Here is a 6837-nt window from a genome sequence, read left to right on the forward strand (position 1 = left end):
AAATTGGTAAAAAAGTAAAACTGGAGCCTTACTCATAAGGCCAGGGTCACAGGATCCAGGTTCAATCAACCAATGGGGCTCATGGGGAAAGGAACAAATTGCATATGCACCAAGATGGCAAGAAATTGAACCTGAAAAGGGAACGAGTCAAGATGAAGAGACGATGAGTGTGACAAATTGGCTTCTGCCCTGCCGAAGTACAAGGATGAGAAGAGGATAAATTACCCACTCAGCCCTCACACTTCTACAAACCAAGAACCAAAACAGTCATAAAGGTAAGACAGGTGCAGTTAAGTGATCTCCTTTGACTTTTGTGGTAACGAGGGCCGAGGGAAGGCCATACTCTTAAGAGGGGTGTGAATGTGGTTCACTAGCGACCCAAAGAGCAAAGCATAACTCCCCAAATTAAAGGAATGTCCAATCAATGTTCTATAAAACTATGTACTTTAATGAAACACATCATGCGTAATAATAACTAACTAGAAACCAATGCAAAAACCCACCCCTGTAGAAGGAAGACAGGATATGCAAAGATAGAATGAATGCAGCATGCTGGGTAATGATAAGACAGGGGAGAAAAGGGCAATTACAAGACCACAATGTTCAAAAAGGATATTTCCTCAACTTTCAAAATGGGTTAAAATGTCCTAGCCAGTCTCTAGTGCCTCAAGATGGACCAAGGGGGCAGATATCAGTCAGTAATAGCTTTGCAGGCGACTTAGAGGTTCAATTGCGTTGAGCAGAACGTCTGATGCAGGTTGAAGTTTCGATTGGTTTGAGGATGCAGCAGCTGTATTTGCTGAAAGCCTATAGAAGGCAACTGAAGTGCATTGACGAACATAGAGATTGACTGTATAATGAACCCTTGAATGTATTGCCTGGCGGACTAGCCGATTTAGCATTACTGCCTTACCTGTGATTTTATTGTACTGCCTTTACTGCCATACCTGTGATTTTACACTATGTATTGCCTGGCGGACTAGCATATTTAGCATTACTGCCTTACCTGTGATTTTACACTATGTATTGCCTGGAGGACTAGCCTATTTAGCATTACTGCTTTACCTGTGATTTTACACTATGTATTGCCTGGCGGACTAGCCTATTTAGCATTACTGCTTTACCTGTGATTTTACACTATGTATTGCCTGGCGGACTAGCCTATTTACCATTACTGCTTTACATGTGATTTTACACTATGTATCGCCTGGCAAACTAGCTGCTCGTTCCTGGAGATATCCACACCGTCTCAAACTATAATGTTTATCATTATCCTCTACTTAACTTCTCCGTGGCCTATAGCATCCCTAGTGAGTCCACTTCAACAATACACGTCTACCAAAATGTTGGACAGTAACATTAGATTGTCCACGACCATCCTAGATACAGAATGGCTTCCAGGAAGGTCACCCACTCCCAACTATACATCTAACCACCTAACAACCCTTATCCTGTGTGACCTGACACTCAGGAACTCCAAATTACACTCAAGACTACCGAAAATATTCGAACTGCCTGCCAGATACCATACAGAATGTTCCCATTATAGAAATCAACATGAGGCTACCTCTACCAAACTGAACTGCCCCCAACAAGCGCTACCACTAACCATCACAACAAAAGAGACAAATGTCATAAACTACAAACGTGCCCAGTCAAACACAATAGCCCTGCCTTACCTACACAACTAACATCAAGCCCTGGCATTAAAGGAGCCCTTATTAATGCCAGGTCATTAATAGCCCACGCTACAGAAATTGCCAACCTTATACAAATAGGCAATTATGACTTTTTAGCCATCACAAAAACTTGGCTACACCAAGCAGCCAGCCCTGCCTTGATGTGCCCACTAATTACACTATCTTTAGAGAAGACAGAACCTACTCACGCGGAGGAGGCATAGCTTTCATAGCTAAAACTAACCTTTCAATCAGAATAGCAACACCCTTGCACACCAAATCTTGCGAGTCATTAACTGTCAAGATTCTCACATCCAAGTCTCAAACTATTACCATATACCTTATATATAGGCCACCAGGACCTATCGGCTCCTTCGAAGAGGACATATCTACGATCCTCTCGGATAACTTAAAAAATGCATCACAAGCCATTCTACTAGGAGACCTGAACTTGGGTTTCAACGATTACAAAGATATGCAAGCTACAAACATAGCCAATGTCCTTTCAGAGCTTGACTTTACCGAAAAAGTGACACAGCCTACCCATGAGAAAGGCTGTACACTCGACTGGGTGGCTGACTACAATAGCAATACCACCATCAGTCCACAAGCATGGACAAACCACGCTCTCATAGCCTTCTCTATAACTGCTAAAGTCCTCCTGCCTCAAAATAACCTAGTAGCACCCCCGACGCCAACAAGGAATAGAAAGAATGTAACTACAGACAGGTTATTACCTCTAATTCTCCCCACCTTAAACGCGCTGCCAGACACACTAGCTAATGAATTGAACACAGTCATGGCCAACGCCCTGGATACTATTGCCCCGTTAAAGATGAGAAATAGTAAACCTAGAGCACACCTAAATGCCTGGTTTACCTCATACCTAAAATCCTTGAGAAAAGAAAAACTCAAGTGTGAATCCACTTGGCGTCTATCGCCTTCTGAGGTGAATAAAGCAATTTTTATCAACACCTCTACAAAATACAAAGCCGAAATACGGCGAGCCAAAAAAGGAAGCTTTGACAACAGAATAATGCAAGCTAAATCAGGCACCAAGGAGCTCTTCACAATACTAAAGGAATTGGAGAACCCCATCCCGGACAACCGTGTCAAAAATAAAACATGGTGCTCTGACATTTAGAAGGCACTTAATGACAAAATTGCCACCCTCCAAGTTAAATTCGATAAGAAATAACTAAACACCACCCACTACCGTCCAAATCAACAAATCTCATACCACTACCAAACCAGAACAGCGATTCAACTTCACTAAAGTATCCATACTGGAGGTTGAAAAAATACTACTATCGCTTACGCCATCAAATTGTCGAGGCGATAATTGCCCTGCACAAATAATAAAACACGCAGCAAGAGATTTATCTCCATTTATCTCTAAACGTATCAATGCTTCATTTACCTCAGGTACAATACCTAACAATCTTAAGGAATATTGGGTCCTCCCTCTCCTTAAAAAGCAATTGTTGGACCCAGCCATACCTACAAATTATAGGCCAATCACCACGGTGGCATTCCTACTAAAGATATTAGATAGAGTGGCCTATCTACAGATACAGAAAAATCTGGAGCTGCACCAACTCCTAGTCACCCGGCAATCAGGTTTCAGACCACAGCACGGCACTGAAACAGCACTTGTTGATCTTAAGGCCCAGGTCGACGAGCTTAGAGATCAGAGAAAAGCTTCCTTACTTCTCCTCCTGGATCTCTCAGCAGCGTTTGACCTGGTGGACCACAAAGTACTCTGTAACCACTTAGAATCAGCAGTGCACTTCTCTCCCCAAGCCATAGAATGGATCAAATCATTTCTAAGCAAGAGAACTATAGGGGTCTTCTCCACTACAGCAGCTGCTGACCCTGCTCCCATCACATGTGGTGTACCCCAGGGATCTTGCATCTCCCCTATCATGTATAACATCTTTACCAAGCCCCTGTTCGATGATCTGGACCTTCTAGGTGTCACCTACACTAACTATGCAGATGACACCCAGATTTGCATCCCACTTTCGGGAGATTATGAACAGGATTTGGCCTTGGTGAAAAGGATAGACCTCATCATCCAGGCATGGATGGCACTTCATGGTCTGTGCCTGAATTATGACAAAACGGTACTCATCATCCGTTAGGGGACGACACCTAACATTAAGAATCTTAGCCAGGACTACACAGCCTACGTTATAGATGGACATACAATCAAAGCTGCTAAGGAGGTAAAAACACTAGGTTTTTACCTTGATTCTAGCCTTACACTGGCAAAGTAGGTGAACGCTATGGCATCATCCACAGCCTACACTTGTAAGCTGATTGGATCAGTGAAGCCATACCTATCCACAATCAGTTGCACCTCTCTGGCAAGAGCACTTGTGCTCTCCAAACTGGATTACTGCAACACTCTCTACTTGGGAGCTAATAACTACATTACTAAGAAAATCCAAATATTGCAAAATAATGCCCTTAGAGCATCCCTAGGAATGCCCAACATAGAACATATCAACGATTAGAAGACAATCTAACTGGCTTTCTACTACTGACAAAATCAAACTTAAAACTGCTTCCTTAACATTTAATTGCCTCAACAATTTAGCCCCTAGCTACCTGACAGAAAGGTTCAAAAGAGTCACGCCCAAACCCACCAGAGCAGCCTACACAAACTGCATATCAGTTCCCTCCTTCAAAATGACTACAGTCGGAGGGAACAGATTCCCCGTTAAAGCGGCCCAACTGTGGAATTCCCTCACACCCACATTAAGGACTGATCAGTCTTACCCAAATTTTCGAATAAACATCATCAAGTAGCTTAAAGAAAATTATCTGTAGCTCCAGCATTACCGGCTACCCCTAGTTCTTGACCTTGTAACCTAGATTGGACCCTGCTCTTCAGCTGTGGATCCATACCTGTACCATACCTGTAACTGAATATGTATTACATGCTGTATTCTTATACTGACCTGTAGCTCTGTGACTATGTAACCTGTAACTTGTATGTAAGCTTCAAGTATTCTTATCCTCGCTCCCTGATACCTTCGGGTCTGGCGCGCGCTACAAATAAATAAACAAACATAGTAGGGATTAATGTGCAATGCTGGATGGATGAGGAATTCTGTGCATTATTATGCTCACATTATGCTCTTTGCTTTTATGGAAATGGTCAGGCTTGGGTTCCATGGAGAGAGGGGTGAGGGTTCCCCCAGTAACTATTGTTCATGTTTGGCACTGCATAATATTTATGTTTATTTATTTAAATTGCGCTAGAGCCTGTTGCATGGCACCCCTGTGAGGGGCCATGGTACGTTCCATGGAGGTATGTGGTCACATGGTTACCCATGTGACCAACCTAATAAAAGGTCCGAGCCGCTTCCGGCTCGACAGTCACGAGTGAACCTGACTCCGCGTGGTGTGTTGTGTTGGTGCCTGGGGGGGGTGCCTCGCCACGTGTGCTGGGCCCAAGGTCGGGGCCCAGCTGGAGGACGGTGCCCCTGCCGGGCAACGCCGTCCGGACGGTGCCCCTGCCGGGCAACGCCGTCCCTGTGGGTCCCCCAACCATGTGAGGCGGGTTGGGGTGCGACCCCAGCCTGGGTGCCCCCAGAGCCGGGGCCGCGGTGGCCAGGTGGACCTGGCCACGTGTGTGGAGCTCCGGTGTCCCGGAGCGGGTGGGATGAACCCCCACCCTTCATCAAGCGGCGTGATCGCCGCACTGCAGCGAGTGTCGTCGGGTGCTACCCGACCGAGTACGGGGCTGCCCGGTGATCCGGGACAGCCCCCAACAATGGCGACGAGGTCGGCCCTGCGTGCCCCGAGGATCGAGTGCACGGGTGGGCCCGTCATCAACTGGGCCCACAATGCAGATGGGTGCGGCGGTGGCCGCGCGGGCTGCCCCCCCTCCCATCTGGGGGAGGTACGATCTGCGGCGTCGGCCACAGTGAGGAGGCGACGCCACGCCCGCGATCCGCGGGCCGAAATGGGAGCGGCGAGGGACGCCGCATGAAGGAGGCGGGCCCAACACCAGCGGGGCCCGCAAGGATATCAGGGTGGGCGAGCGGCCCGCCCGTCCCCTGAGGGAGACGGAAGATGTTCGCGGCATCGGCCGCGTGGGTGACTGCGCCCTTCCCCCACCACCATCGGGAAGGGAATTGCTAGCGGCGTCGGCCGCACCGGGCTGGCGGAGGCAGCGAGGACTAGCACACGCGGTGGGCCGGATGGAGAGGTGAGCGGCCCCTCCCCCAGCATGCCAGCTGGCCGCCCACCACAGCGTGGCGGGCCCAAAACCAGCTGGGCCCGCGTGGAAAAAAAAAAAACAGGGGAGTGCTCGCTCTGAGGAGCGGGCAGAGGAGCTGCCCGCCCTGCCCCTACTGGCAATGGAGCGGCATCCGCCGCAGTGGGGAAGTCAGCTGCCCCTCCGCTGTCCCCACTCCCATCTGAAGGGGGACGGCCCGCGAGGGTGGGTGTGTGTGCCCACTCCGAGGAGCAAGGAAAAGAGGAGTGGTGGCGGCTGCAGCTGCAACAACGAAGGGGGGCTGCCGGCCCTCCCCCAATGGCAAATAAACGGCAGGCATGAAGGAGAGGAAAGGAGGCGTGCGGAGGGGGCCTCCTCCGGAGACTTTGGACTTGGCCGATGTGGCCCCTGGGCCTACCCAGGTGCGGCTTTGCCGGTGTTGGGTGACGGTGTTGTGACTGTCCTAAATGAACTCTGGTGAGGGTGCAAGCTGGTTTCCGGCGACTCCATACGGAAGGTGGACATCATGAGTGACATTCCCCCGGAAGACTGTGAGCCGGCAGACATGGACTTGCTTAAAATGGTCCAGTTAGTGGGCAATGTTGTGTGGTGCCCACCTGCAGGCTCCGAGTGCTTTATGTGGTGCCAGTAGCCCTCACTGGTGCTGTTTAGTGACATGAGAGCCACTCACCCAGGTTAATAAAGGGTGTGTAAAGTAGTAGAGTGGCTCCAGTAGTAGTAGTGGTAGTCGTGGAATTTTGGAGTTTTTGCATTGTGTTATGGAAAAGGAGGAGTGTTGCATGGCACCCCTGTGAGGGGCCATGGTACGTTCCATGGAGGTATGTGGTCACATGGTTACCCATGTGACCAACCTAATAAAAGGTCCGAGCCGCTTCCGGCTCGGCAGTCACGAGTGAACCTGACTCC

The sequence above is a fragment of the Ambystoma mexicanum genome, chromosome 14 (genome assembly GCF_040938575.1).
Source record: "Ambystoma mexicanum isolate Mex_15411 chromosome 14, UKY_AmexF1_1, whole genome shotgun sequence".
Classification (NCBI taxonomy): domain Eukaryota; kingdom Metazoa; phylum Chordata; class Amphibia; order Caudata; family Ambystomatidae; genus Ambystoma; species Ambystoma mexicanum.